Genomic DNA, 15,820 nt, shown 5'->3' with positions numbered 1-15,820 from the left:
TAACTCACCAAGGATCACACATCTGAGAACTAAATTAAATTACTGAAAATAACTTTCAAAGAACATAAGGTTATATAAACATAATAGCATTAACAGATTATAAAGAACAAAATATTGGAACCTAAACAAAATATTACCTCACGCCCCCTGTGTTTCCATTTCAAAAAAAACTTTTGAAAGAAATATAATGCTAAAGCTGAGCATAATAAAGAAGTATATATGTAAACACATTAGACTGCTTCCATAGAAATATGAAAGGATACAAAAGACTATCATTTCAATGAATTTTTAAAATGTCTTCTGAACTACCTTACCCTTAAAAGAATAATGAAAATTAAAAACTAGGGTTTAAGCTAGCTCAGTTAGGTATCAATCTTGAAGGGTACATCCATATTTTCTAAGGCAGAAAGTGCCCAGGACAGCAGCCTTCCCAGCAAATGTTACTACAGATGTTAAATACATCAAATGGTCCTAGGAATATGCTCCCGTTAGCTATTTTGACCCCTGAGTGATTCTTATCCTGGAGAATTCGGCATCTGCACAGTGCTCTCACAACATCGAGGAATAGGCATCGTAGTAAGTAACAAATGCATCACAAATAGAAACATAGAGAGATGGATTTGTACAAATGAAACTTGGTAAATCCAGATTGTAGACAGCGAACAAAGCAGGAGCTCAAACAAGTATTCCACGCCTCCCTGCTGGCCCCTTCCCTTCTGCTCACACACGTGCTCAGGCAACCTTAAATACAGGAGAAAAAAATAGTCCCTTTAAATATGCGTCTCTTTCTGCTGTTATTCTATTTAATATCTGTATTAGTGCAAAAAAGTGGTTTACCACAATGCATCTGGTTTTTCACTTACCACTTCTCCTTTAATCTCCATAAAATTGAGTGCCCATACATAATAGGCTAATGACTCTCCTCCATCCCATAATGCCAACAACCAACTACTCTTTTGACTTTTTTGGTTAGTTGCTCATTCTTCATTGTCCCCTGACTTCTTGAGTCTCATTTGTCATTGTTTTCATTATTCCACTTATATTTTACCTTCCATCCTCTGCTGTTTGTTGGTCTCCTTGATCAACTCTATTAACTGGACTCACACTCAGAATATGAACATAACCCAGAGGCAGGGCACTGTAAAACACCCAGGAAAATCACAGATTGCTGGGCCCTAACTCCAAAACTTCTAGATTAGTAGGTCTGAAGGAAGGCCTGATAATTTATATTTCTAACAAGTTCCCAAGGGATGCCCATGCTGCTGGGCCTAGTAAACATAATCTGAAAACAATTACTCTCAGGCACTCTTACTCAGAAACTTCATCTATTCTGATGATTTTTAACTGTTGTTTCACCTTGGTAATTCAAACTGAGTTACAGTCCTGAACCCTCCACTAAACTTCATCCATATGTCTTTAACTTCCATTTTCACTTGCTATCACCTTGAACTTATGTGTAAGCCTCACTTACTATCTTTCTTCACAGGAACCAGCTCTCCCTCTGGTTTTTTTCTTCCTTGACCCATGAGTGGACCTATCATTTCCCTCAGGGATCCAGTTTCAATGCTAGGATATCATTTTCTTCTCCCTATTTCCCATCAAGCTTTGTGTCTCTTGACTGAGTTTCTTTTTGTTGTTACTATGACACGCCATTGGAGGTATTCTTTACTTCACACCTGGACTCTGGTAATCACTTTTTATTTTCCTGCCCCAGACTCTCTCCACATACATACTACTGTCAGATTAATCTCCTTCAAATACCACTCTGTAAACTTGGATAGTTTCCCATTATCTATGCCAGAACTTTGCAATTGATGTGGGCCATGAATGGATTACAGGTGTGTTAGTAGATCCATTTCCTAAGCCATCAGGGCATCCGGCCTGGTCTAGAACAGCTAAGCCTCAAACAGCCAGAGCCAGAGGCAGCCAAGGACCAGACCCTGTCCTCCTGCTGTCCCTGAACAGGCATGGTTGTGGCCTGAGCAGAGGCTGCTGTTCTGTGGCATTGCTCAGCTGCCTTGGGAGAGATAAGAGCACCACCTGAGGGTTCCATTATGCTGAGATAGGACACACCATTCTGTCTTAAACTTACCATCCAGTTAAGTGGTTAATGTGTCCATGAAAGAAAACTCGTACATTAAAGTTCAAGGAAAATGTGCATAACATTGTAGGAAGTGGGAAAAGATCTGGGGAAATGAATTGTTGGGGAAATGAATTGTTAGGGAGACTGGGGCAGGTAGAGTTTAAACCAGGTAACATAAAGGAGAAAGCTAATTTTTAAAAATTGGATGACTTGCGGGAAAAATTTCGGCAAAGATATCAATGACAGACAGACAACACAGGTATATAGGGATCAGTGAAAGGGAATTTAAGAGTCAAGAACTTGGGAAAGGCAGAAAAGTGAACTGGATAAAGTATGAACTCTGGAGCTTGTGTTCAAATTCTAACTTTAACCCTTTCAGCTGTTTGACCCTGACCAAATTGTTTGACATTTCTGTGCCTCAGTTTTCTCTTCAGTGTAATATGTTAGTACCACCCACACAGCGCTATTGTGAGGATTAAGTGAATTAATATATGGAAAGCACCATAGAACAATGACATCCAATGAACACGAAGTCACCTCTATCCTTTATGTTACCTGCTCTCACTATAGACCCTGTGCAAAGAAAGTCAGTAAATATTGTAATAAAATGTTGAATCACCCACTTGATTTCAGAGGAAAAAAACAAATATGGCACACAAGCATTGTGGCCTGTAAGCTTTATGTCTTTTTTATTTGAATTGCATATTCATATTATGGTCATAGAAGTTCAAGGTAGAATATCATTCTTTCCAGTTAAAATAGAACAAGTTACCCCAGAAACCAGGACTTAGAATCTTGATGTAATGTAGTAACTATCAAACAAGTATTTAGGTGCTAATTTTTTTAAATCATAATTATCTAAAAGGTTATATCAAATTTAGATAAACTACTTTCAGCTGTGCATTTTTTTTAAAAATGGCTTAAATAACAGGAGTTATTTATCCTTAATAACAATAAGCTCAACAGAGACAACACTTGACTCTTCCTGCTCCAGATCACAATATGGCTTCCACAACACAAACTCACACAACAGTATTCCAGAAGAAAAGAAGAGGGTCTCCTCTCCTGCCTCTTTAAATCTGGGTAGATATTTTTTCCCAGAAGTCTTCATCATTCTTTCCCCTACACCTCATGGTACAGAAACAGACAACACAACCATCAAGCTACCAGCCACTAGGAAAAAGGTATGGGATTACATCACACAATTGGGCATACTTTCTTTGAATGGACAGGGTGATCCCCATAATTAAGACACTTTAAGCAAGGAAGAAGGTAGGCAAACAATAGTGTTTAACTGGTAGTTGGTTAGAGATACAAATAATAGGTGCCAGATTTTAAGGTAAGAACTAGAAATTAATAAACAAAACCTCATCCTAATCCTTAATTTCCAAGATCAGAGTAAGCACAGATTTTTCTATTCTAATAAAGAGAGCTATGATACTAAAAAGTTGTAGAAATAGATGTAATTTCATTTACAAATTGAACATCATATTTGAAATCATACATTCCATTACCATAGTTATTTTTGCCTTTATCATTCATTAAGTCATTAATTAAAATAATTGTGTTGCCCTAAATCTTTCACTATAAGATCAAACACCAAAAAGAAAACAAGATTCCATACTATTTGATGCTGGGAAAAAAGTGATTTTCATCATAGTCAAGAAAAAGTTTCAGAATGTTTTATAGTATTTTGTTACTATAGGCTGATTTATCTCTCTTCTCTGCAAGTCTAGAATCCCCAAGGTCAAAACTTGTCTTTTATCTTTGATCATAGCATTGTAGCATGATGCTTACTCCACAAATGTTTATGAAATAGAAGAATAAATGAATGCAGATCCTTTCCATCCATCTTTCTATTTGACTTTTCTCTGACTTTTTTCTGATTTATTTGCAGGAACTTTTTATCATTTATTATCATTAACACTTTTGCCGTTTCATTTGATCTCACTGTTAGCACCTGGTTTCACATCAGAGATTACTTTGTTTTCTTTTGGATTGCTGGAGGTAGAAGATACAAGGGGGAGAGAGATAGCTCTAGATGCAACAATGAAGGGACAAAGTTGAGTAAGGGACAACTGAATGTTCATCCAGCCTTTAACTAATTACAATCATTATGATTGCTTGATTTCTTTCACTTTGAAAATTAATTGTTAAGATATGTTTTCAAACTCTGTAGCTAGGATAAACAAAAAAATTGTGTAAAATTTTCAGTGGGGCAGAACAGATGACAAGATATCATTTTAACACACTGAGAGAATCTAACACTCATGAATGTTTGAGGAGCCCATTGTAGAGCTGTGCAGATAGACATTGACTTACAAAAAATTTGTAGAACACTAACAGCAACACAAATAATTCCTGCTCCTAGAAATGCAAGTTGTGGCAATGGACTACCCTCTGGATATGGACAGATTTGCCACTTTTTCATCCATGTGTAAGTTTATTTCTGCATTCCTAACCTGATAATACATGTATGACACTGATTTCTCTTTTGATCGTGCTGTAATTCTCACTGACTCTAATTAATTAGTGTGTTAAAGAAAGCTTTTATGATACTCATCTTATATAACAGACATATTTGACCTGTAAAACACAAATATTAAATTAATTTTTTTAAATGAATAAGGCTGGTTTAAAATAACAAATGTTTTAACAACAGAGTATTTGGAAATCTCTTTCCATTCATTTGGTCATTCAATTCACTTTGCCGCTCCCATTTTTTTTTAACTAGCAGTGTTATAAAACATTAATGTTGTTGGCCTGAACCTGCTAAAAAGGCAAACACTTGACTACTCCTTCAGCAAAATATTCTTTCTTTAACTAAAAAACTGGGCAGAGTCAAATTCAAAACTCAAATAGAGGGTCAGATGAAAAGTTGGTAATTATTTTCTCCTGCTCTTCAGGCTGTTTTTGCACTCGTTTGCTGTAATGTAATGTAATCCCATTTGTCAATTCTTGCTTTTGTTTCTTTTGCTTTGGGGTCCAATCCAGTAAATTATTTCCTGTAAAAAAAAAAAAAAAACAAACTCGAATAGACATTCAAATATTTAACCCAACACCAACAGAACTAAAAATTGGAAAAGCAGAACATGGTTCCCTGCAGTTTCTCACCCTATCGTGTTATTGTAGCTTTATAGGTAATGTCTTATATACTAATCATGGTTGCCCTTTTCATATAAATTATCATAAATGAGTATAAATATTTAATTGAATTAAATCTGTATACAGAAAATGGGCCTCTATCAAAATAAAGATGAACTATTACTGTTTGAAGAGGGAAATTCCCTTCTGTAAACTTGAGAAGACGACTGTGACCTTTAAGAAGACTCCAGTGTTGGCTTCAGTTTGTCTTTGCTTTAAGCTAAGAAGTAGTTCTTAGATTTTAACATAAGGAAAAATGTCTCTCCCATCATTCTCTTCACTCTGAGCTTCACAACAGTGGCTATCAAATTTCACACATAAGTGTACCTCTTAGACAATCACGCCACCTCTCTGATTTTTTTTCTTACAACACAAACCATGCCTCTTCTCAGATTAATGTTCTCATCTCAGCTGACTAATCTGGCAGGAGTAACAGCTATAATTTGCCAACAGGTTGACATAGCAAAGCACAGGCTGGGCTGACAGCACAGGACCTTTCATCGGGTGTAATCTACAACACATTCGGATTATACAGTGCCAGGTGTCGATCAGTGGGTGTCACAGTGAAAAACAGGAAAAGGATAACTTCCCTGTTTCTGGGTGCTTGTTAGGATAAATTGCACAGTGATGAGCCACCATTTACCTTTCTAGTTGACAGGTTTTAAAGGTCAGCCCAGACTTGAAAATAAATTTATTGTTCCTACCAAGTAAGAAGTCTCTGAAAACAGGAACATTAATTTACTCAAGCAGATATACACTAGCCAATAAACTGAAAAAGGGACTACAAAAAAAAAAAAACACACATTGCATGCTGTTCAAATACTTCACTTAACTTGGCACAGTTAGGAACGTATATGATTCCATGAAAACTGCACTTGCCTGGGATATTTCTTGAACACATTTTGTTTAGAAGAAATCAATTTTCAAGTAAGAAAAACAGCAACTGCAGACAAATATGGCATGTTTTTCCCTTCAAACTTAGATTGAAACCTGACTTTCTCCTCTCCATACACCTGAGGTTTAAAGAAATCTAACAATTATTTCCTTCATGGAATTAATCTTCTCTAGAAAATATACTAGTTCTTTTTGTCTGCATGTACCCATCGACATTCTTATCCTCATCTTTCTACAGAATTCATTCTGGGAGGATAGCATCCCAATGTTCACATCAAATCTCCAGCAACTTTCCCCACTTCTCTCTCTTACACAGGCCCCCTCACTCTGGCCCTCGCTTCCAGGCTTGCTATGCAGGCAAGTGTGTCCCTGGAACCTTCCTATCCAAACTCTCCTAGTTTTTCAAGGCTCATTTCAAAAGCTTTCTTAGTTCTCATTGTCCTTTCTAAATTAATAATAACTCTCCCACAGAATGATTATTCAGCTTACCATTGTTGCTTCATATTATTTTTAAATTTCAATTAAAATATTGCCTTAATTGGAAATCCACATCTAGATTTTAAACTATGAAAGCTCAGACAGCTATGCAGGAAGACAACAAATAAGATGAACAGTGACAACTATTACTGGATTTCTTTCCTATAAACTTGTATCAACCAAGCTAATAGATATTCTTTGAAGATTGTCAGTATATCCCTGCAACTGAATGAAAGATAATCATTTTGGAGATATCAAAAAGGTTCATTATGAGGCATTTTGAGGAAGTAAAGTCTGGTCTGAGTCAATAGTACTATTGCCTCAACTCCTACCCTTGCCCCCAAACCCATATGATAAAACCTAGACAACAGTCCTGAAAGGCAGTATCTTCACCTTCTTCCACATAAGAGGAACTTACAGGTTAGGATATGACCTCACCAAAGTAAGCCAATGAGGTGTTCAAGACTCAGGCACTTTGGCCCTAAATCCATGACAGTTTTACCCTTTTTCCTTTCTAAATCAAGATTGTCTAAAAGTCCTGTCTAAAGACACAGTTTTATTGTGTAAAGATCTATCATGGCATATCCTATTTTCATGAAGATTAGCAGAAACCTCTATTATAATAAGGTTTTATCTATCTTCCATTTAAGGCATAATCAATAACTCCATAGACACTTAGACATGAAAGAGAGAAAAATGAGACGTTAGAGTCAGTCGAGGTAAAGTTTGTCTACCCAGGAGCAGGGTCAAGACAACTGATATTTTGACAAACTGTACCTCATTTCTCTCTCTTCAAAATTTTGTATACTACCAAAAACGCTAAGACTTCATGAAATTCTAATAAGAGTATAGACAATAGCATCAGTACTCCGAGATTTTTCTCTCTACTTACACAAACCAAATGCATCAGACTTTTCCTCTACCTCTCTCCTCACCAAAAATTTATTTCTCTAACATCCCATCACCTCCTAGAACTTTGCTCTTTATTACGTGTTATAATCTAATTTCTGATATTAAATGGGTGATACAGCCTCTGGATAATAATATACTTGATTTAATAGTAGTTTTCAATATACAGACTCTAAACTTTAATAAGTACAGAAATTTTCTTAAGTTTTTTCTTTTTTTTCTTCCTTTTTTTGTGGTACCTGTACCTGGTTTGAACTCAGGACTTTATGCTTGTTAGGCAGGCTCTCTACCATTTGAACTATACCTCCAACCCTTTTTTGCTTTTAGTTTATATTTCAGTTAAGGTCTTGTGTTTTTGTGCAGTGCCGGCCACTGACAACAATCCTCCTGCCGATGCCTCCTGCGTAGCTGGGATCACATATGTGGATCATCATATGTCCAAATTGTTTGTGGAGATGGAGTCTCACTAACTTATCGCCTGGGTTGGCCTCAAACCATGATCCTCCTGATCTCTGCCTCCTGAGCAAGTGGGATTACAGGCATGAGCCATGACTTCCTACTACAGAAATTTTCACAACCTGTGGCAATGTCTCAGAAATCAATTAACTGGTTGGTCTTCCCAAGCCTTTCTTATCATTCTGTGTATCTTTCCTGGTGGAGTAGTAATGCTTGCAATATTTCCAAGTATCAATGTAAGAATAAAAATTAATATTTTGCTCTTATCTTCATATTTATTACTACATTAAAAGTTTATGATTTTGTTTCTATTTTGTCCTTCTTGACAAGTTCACCTCAGAATAGAAAAGGCTTTATCAATGGAGGAGATGAGCCAATTCAGGTTGTATACATACATATATGGAAATGTCACAAGGCAACTCCCTGTATAGCTTAAGCAATCAAACAATCAAAAATGTCATTTTTCTTTTTTTTTAAATTTATAAATATCAGAGAACAGGAGAACAGCTCCTGCCTAGGGGGTTGGTATCAGCAGGAGGGGGGAGGAGGTGGGGAAAAGGTATGGGAGCATGAATACATGTACATGTGTGTGAAAATGGAAAAATGATACCTGTTGAAACTATTCCAGGAATGGGGAAAGGAGGGAAAAGGAGAATGGTGGAGGGGTGAATTCAAGTATGATATATTTGATATATTGTAAGAACTTTTGTAAATGCTGCAATGACCTCCACCAAGCACAACAATAAAAAAATCAATTAATTAACTTAAAAGAAAATGCTTTACTTCTGGACATAACTCTAACAACAAACAAACAATCAGAACTGGATAGGATCAGGAATGAGCATTTCCTGAGTGCCTATTTTGTGCTTTCCATGGAAGAAATGCATTATTACAGGTTCTTTTCATAAGAACCAAAGTTAAGTTTCACCTCTCTGTTCACTTGGTAAATGGGAATTCTGATTCAAAAGATGTCTTACTCACATACGCTCAGGTAATAAGTGCTAAAGCTAGTATTAAATGTAGACCTACTTAATTCCAAAGTTCATCCTTTTTGACAAACCTTAGCAAAAAAAACTTATGTGCTTTTTTAAACTCATAAAAAAGAAGACTGTCGTGGTTAAATATCTACTCTAAAATTTGTAAGCATTTTTTTTCTTTTCTTTTCCTTTTTTTTTTTTTTTTTTTAAGTTCAGAAAAAAAGTAGGTAGCAGCCCAGGAACAAAGACCTTAGGAGGTAATATGGCCCCAAGAATGGCCCATGTGTAGAAGAAAGTGAAAAGACATTTAGACAAATCAATCATGTTACAAGGCAGTTTTCAAATAAGCTCAAATTTCAAAAGGACATATGTAAATGCTGGAGCAGAGCACCTCAGCACAGAGGAAAGGGGCAGAGGGAGGAGCTGCCAAGTGTTGGCAGAAGGTGAGGAGGTCTTATGGTGACTTGGAAGGAATTCCAGTCATCAACAGGATTTGCAAAATTCTGATAAAAGGGAAAACCCCCAAAAGGAGAGAAATAACAACTGTTTATGAAAGGAGTTTCATATTTACAAAAAACAGAGACAAAAGACTCACCAAAGCCCATTTTTCTCTTAACTTCTCCACCAAGCGGGAAGTTAACAGTGCTCATCAATGACCTTCCCCCATACCTCACTTCGGTAAACCCACTCTGCAATGACCCATAACTGCTTCATCTCTGGAAGCACCAGCTCTATAGCCCTCTCTGACCATAAGCTGCTCTTTCCAATTCGCTTTGTCCCAGAATACTTGCATTTTGAATTTACCAGAAACACTGCCATCACCAAAAAACACAACAAGAATAAAAACCCTTATTATATTTAATATCTAGCCTCTGCCTCCCAGGTTTTGTTCCATACCCTAACAAGACTTCAATGATTCTCACCTATCTCATAAAATTCAAACCTTGAATCCACTTAACCTTATACCTTCTCCATTTCTATAATCAAATCATTAAGCCCAGCTGGAAACCTATCAAAATAGCCTTTAGATGGATACAATCACACTTTGTGGTTTAAAAATCTTTAAAAAAATAAAAAACTTTCATTGTTTTGTGGCAAATATTTTTTACACATCTCTGATCATCTTCCATTCTTTTTACTAGCATTCTTAATGTTATGACTCACTTTAAAATCCCTTCAAACCTTTACTCCCTTTGTGTTCAGAAGATGACATGGCCCATCTTCAAAGATGAAAAAGAAGCCATAAGTGATAGACTCCCTCCACCTGATGCTTTCTATCTCCATAGTTAACTTCTCCAAGAGTCATCCATTCATTGTACCCTTCTTTCTACCCAAGCCTCCCTTCTCATGAGACCTCCATCTTGTTTTGCCTCTACAGTGACAAAAAAACTTCAGCAATGATCTCCACTGCTTCATATTTCCCAATATCCACACCCTTTCATAGTGATTTTGAAGTTGATCATATGATAGGCTGTGGCCAATGGAATGATAGCCCCATGTTCATGAATTGCAAGAATTAATGTTATTAACTATCCATAGCTGCTCAAAGTGATCTATGGATTCAATATAAAATCCCATCAAAATACCAATGATTATCTTCTCAGAAATAAGAAAAACAATCATAATATTCAAACAGAAGACCTGGAATAGCTAAATCAATTCTGAGCAAAAAGAAGAAAGTTAGAGGTATCACAACACTTGACTTCAAAATATTCTACAAGGCTAAGAAAAAGAGCCAGAACAGTACTGGCATGAAAACCAACACATAATACAGTGGAAGACAATAGTGAATACCAAAATTAATCTACATGCTTAACAGTCAACTGATTTTCAATAAAGTTACCAAGAACAAAAATTGGAGAAAAGACAATCCCTTCAATAAATGGAGACCAGTATGGATGTCCTCAAAAATCTAAAACATAAAACTATCAGATGATCCAGCAATCTCACTACTGAGTGTGTATCCAAAGGAAATAAAAACTATATCAAAGAAATACATGCATTCCCAGGATTATTGCAGCACTATTTACCATAGCCAAGATATGATATCAAGCAAGATGTCTATCAAAGGATGGGTGGATAAAGGAAAATGTGAGGTATTAGTTCAGTCATAAAAAGGAACAAAATTAAGTTATTTCTGGCAATAAGGATGGAACTATTAAGTGAAAAAAGCCATTCACTTTAAGACAAATACCGCATGTTCCTATTCTTTTGGAGAAGCAAAAATAAAGTCAATCTCATATGAGAAGGGAGTAGAATAGTGGTCACTAGCAATTAGAAAGGGTGGAAGGAGAAGGGAATAGGGACAGGTTAGATAATTGGTAGCAAAATATAGTTAGATTAAATTAGGAGGAATTACCTCTGGTATCCAATAGAACAGGAGGGAAATTATAGTCTACAACAATTTATGATATATTTCACAGCAGCTAGAAGAGTCTCAAGCCCCCCAACACAGAAAGGAGATAAATGTTTGAGGAGATGAAAATATTAATTGTATTACATGTATCAAATTACCTCTAGGTACCCAACAATATGTACAAATATGTGTCAATTAAAAATTGTTAAATGTTGTTTATTGCTTAATTTGTTTAATAATCAAAATTCAACATTTCCTCAATGAAATGAGAAAAATAAGACTTAACAGGCATAAATGTCTGTAATGGCCCGGATATGGTTCAAAACCATCATTTTAAAAGCATATGTGTCTATTATTTTAGAGACAGTTTATATGGGGAGAAAGCTATGAAAGTTATTTGGATTTAAGCTCAACACTTATAGGTACTGAATAGGCCTTCATTCAATAAACAAACTAATAAAAAATAAAAGATGATGGAGATAGGTTTGTCTTAAGTACCTAGATTGGGATGTTGAATGAGTAATGACTCTTCAAACCAGGGCTATTCAATATGGTAGCCACTAGGACATGTGGCTATTTTAATTAAAGTTAATGTCTTTATCAACCAGCCACATTTCAAGGGCTTATTATTCACATGTGGCTATTCCACCCTTCTGGACAGTACAAATAGCAAACATTCCCATCACCACAGAAGATCCACTGCATAGCACCACTCTCTGCAAATATGAAGATTATCAATAAAGGAGCAAGAACAGGGATTCCTCCCTCTACCAGAGTCTCACATTTTAAGCTCAACTTTATCCAAACATATGACAATGGATCTTTTAAAGTAATGATAACTCAGTTCACATAGTAAAAACATGGTACCCTCCCCCCACATAATGTAAAATGTTGTACATTGTTAAACCACATCTGTTCACTTTCTAGAAGCCACATTTTCAGAGGCAAAAATACCACGTTGAACACCATGTATTATAGGGAAAGAGGGAAGAAAGTGGGACTGTTTATCTTGGTAAAATGAAGACTAAGACAATACATGGTGACAGGTTTTAAGATGTGAAGTGCTAGTCCATGGAGCTGGCCCTGTAGCTCCAACTGACATAATTAGGACCCATGAGCTACAGAAAAGGAAACTTCCTTCAATAAAATTAAAAAGTAGCTATCAATTAATAGCCTTTTAAGGATCAACTTGGCCACTACACTAATCAACTAGGTGTCCAGTGGAGACCAAAGAGCCATCTGTCAGCCCTTCTGAGTCCTTTCAGCAATAGTTTCTCATGTTTGGAGGAGTTCTCTGGCTTATTCTGTCGTTTGGTTGTGTCATGCAGTAGCTTATTGACAAGAGGTTTTTGTTGGTGGTATTTCTGTTTCTGTTCATTTTCTATTCCTCTAACTGATTTCACCTCCTATAGAGGACCACTAAGTCTATTTATATGGAACTTATTAGAGCTACACTGCAATATTCTTTGGAACACTATCCTCTGAAATGTTTTGAAGGTGTGCCAGCTCAGGCTGTAGGCAGTCCTGTCACTTCCTTTTAGTGCTTTCATTCTATCTCTGCCCTTGGAACAGTCCCAGCAGAGGCAAAGGCAACTTCTTTTACAAACAAAATCAACATCACGCCCTCTCTTGATCCAACACAAATGAGTTACAGGTTGTTCTAACTCTGGAGCTACTGGTTCCAGTATTGGCTTACTTGTCAGCCCTATTTCCCTTCCAGTAACTCTGGAAAATCCTAGTTGTGCCATCACTTTACTAGGCCAGTGGTTACATTCGCTGGACAACAAACTTCATTTTCTGCTTTGTCTGTCAGAAGGGAGGCATGAAAGAGAATATTGTTTTGACCCAAGGTAGAATCAAAGTTAAGTAATAATGTCCACAATTCCTTTCCTCATATAGAAAACATGATGACAGAATTAGGGTAAGCATAAAAGCACTCACTAGACTAAGAATAAACAAGAAACCAAATGAATTAATTTTTAGTTTCTCTTTCTTCCTCTCACCCTTTCCAGAAACTTCTCGTGGAAGGTCGAATGCTCTTTGTATTGTCCTATTGTGAAATAGGTTGTGTGTGTGTGTGTGTGTGTGTGTGTGTGTGTGTGTGAAGCACAATAAAGTGGAATGAACTTGAAAGATGCTTCTTGTGCACAACGAATTGTATCATGCTTGATGACATCCAAGCAAAGATACCCTTTGATGATCTCTACATTTCATTTTGACCTTTCAGGAAACCTTAGACAATTGAGTCCTGGAGGTCCTGCTCTAAGTGTCCATAATGTTATTTCAGGTCTTCTGCCAACTGTGCTAAGTGTCTCATGACTTCTTAAATATCAGTAGTCACACCAGGACAATAGAGAGCTAGAGAGCTACCAAAGAACATAAGAGAAAAATGACAGAATGTTCACCTACATTTCAGGGTGAAATATACAGATTTTAATAACCATGAGGGTAGAAACCATATCTACTCATATTTAAGTAATCCAGAAGTTAGACATAAATGAGGTGTCTAGATTGTTTTCTAGGCTGTGTATTTATTCAAGTCAAGAAGACTTGCTCTGCATCACAAAAAAGAACAGGGAATTTCAAAATCTTTTAGATGTAATTCATAGTTCCTAAGGATTCTTGAGGGTTCTGCTCAAGAACTCTCTACCAACTACAGTTCCGCCAAATGAGGCTATTGGTAATTCAGAGCAGAGGTATGAATTATCAAATATGCCAGAAATTATATTCAAACCATATGCAGTTATTTAAAGGATCTTCAGATTGGGCCAAAACTGTGCTCTCTGAGAACTGTGAGAGTCTGAGTATTAGAAAGCTATTTGGAGTTACCACTAAGGATAAGGTACAAGCCTTCTTTCTACAAATCATTCACAAGGAAGCAATTGGTGCAGCATCATTGAAATTGTTTTTTAGAAACAATTAGGCATGAAGTACATGAGTACAGGCTCCCTTCCACATAAAACACACCCTCTCCCTGCTGTTGCTACCAATCCCAGAAAATGAATAAAGTCTTAAGCACTAATTTAAGCCATGTTTCAGGTTAGCTATAATGGCAACAAATGCCTAATGAATCAAGTGACATTCTACTATTATACACAATCACATGTTGATGGAGCCCATATCATTCAAAGCAGAACCCCTTTTGCTGAGATGCTTTAACAGACAGCACTGTTCCCATTCATTCCTAGAGTCCGTGAAGGCCAGATACAACCCCAATTTCTTTGCCTGATCATTCATTCTTCCTTGTATGGAATAAATATTTATTGAGAGCCTTCCAGAAGTAAGACCTTATTCTCAGGACTGACACTATAGTTGTGTCTAAGATTTTTCCATTTATCAAAAGAGATATGCATTGAGTCATAAATGACTTGAATAAGTAATTGCAGGCAGATTGGTTCTATATAGGTAAAAAAAAGATCTAAACCTCATAGTACTGACCTGGTATGGGGGGATCTGTAAAGGCTTTTCTTCCAGAAATAACGCAATTCCTGATATCTGAAGTATGGTAGGAATTTGGGACTTTTTTCTGCTACTTGTCTGAGATAAAACAACAGACAACTTGTTCTCATTACTTTTTCTAAGATTTGCATTTATAAGTTAGTGAAAATGTTCTAGAATGCTCTTTAATACCTTCTATGATTCTAACTAGTAACCCCCCTTTTGCTCTTTCCCTATAATGGTGGGAAGACAGGAAGGCTGGGGAAGGAAGGCAGAAAGAGAATTATTTAATTCTATGTTAAATCTATGAACTAAAAATTGCATCTGAGTATAACTAAGTATATTCAGAAATGTAACAGGACATTTTCAAAGCCTAACAAGGTCCACAAGGAGCTGGTGTATAATAATAGGATGGTTATTCCACCAACACCCTAAACTGGGATATAGACAAGCCTGAGCTTATCTGTGACCTACAGATGGGGGCTCAGCACAGAAAAACAGGAGAAGATAGTTCTGTGTTTCACATGAGACAGTCTCTGGGATGGCCAGAAATAACCAAGTGAGATTTCGGGGAGGGCTTAAGGTCCCTGTGCAGCAAGCAAGATAACCACAATAAATTGGAGGATTTTGACTTTATGGGGTCCTTGTATGCCCACAGAAGTTCAGGCTCTGGAATCACATTGTGTGAACTTGTGCCTAGGCCCTGGCAGCCTAGGGCAAGTTCATTAACTTCCCCACACCAAAGTTTGTTCATCTGTTCAATGGGTATAGTAATATTAGTGAGGCACAGGATTGATGCAGAGATTAGTGAAATTCTGCATATTAAAGTCTAAAGTGCTGGCATTTGGATTTTATTTATTATTACCACTAGCGTTACTTCCTATTGGCAGCTAAGCTGGGAATTGTTGAATTTCTTTGATGTGAGTCAACTCCCTGTATAGCTATCCTTATCTCAACCAGCAAAAACCCTTGTTCCTTCCTATTATTACTTATACTCTCTCTTCAACAAAATTAGAAATAAGGGCAAAATAGTTTCTGCTGGGTATTGAGGGGGTGGGGGGGAGAGGGAGGGGGCGGAGTGGGTGG

The 15,820-nt window shown here is 36.7% G+C and overlaps 1 long non-coding RNA gene across 1 annotated transcript in view; it reads right to left on the bottom strand.

The window, feature by feature from the left end:
• Positions 1–477: 477 nt before the first annotated feature.
• The window catches only part of LOC141410865 (uncharacterized), a 242,136-nt gene continuing 226,793 nt past the window's right edge, over positions 478–15,820 (bottom strand). Inside the window, exon 5 of the long non-coding RNA XR_012435653.1 lies at positions 478–5,088. This is a non-coding gene — a long non-coding RNA (uncharacterized lncRNA). The remainder of the gene's footprint in view (positions 5,089–15,820) is intronic.

Source organism: Castor canadensis, chromosome 9 (genome assembly GCF_047511655.1).
Source record: "Castor canadensis chromosome 9, mCasCan1.hap1v2, whole genome shotgun sequence".
In the NCBI taxonomy this organism is placed as follows: Eukaryota; Metazoa; Chordata; class Mammalia; order Rodentia; family Castoridae; genus Castor; species Castor canadensis.
The sequence above is the reverse complement of the archived record's forward strand: the minus strand, read 5'-3'. Positions and strand labels throughout refer to the sequence as shown.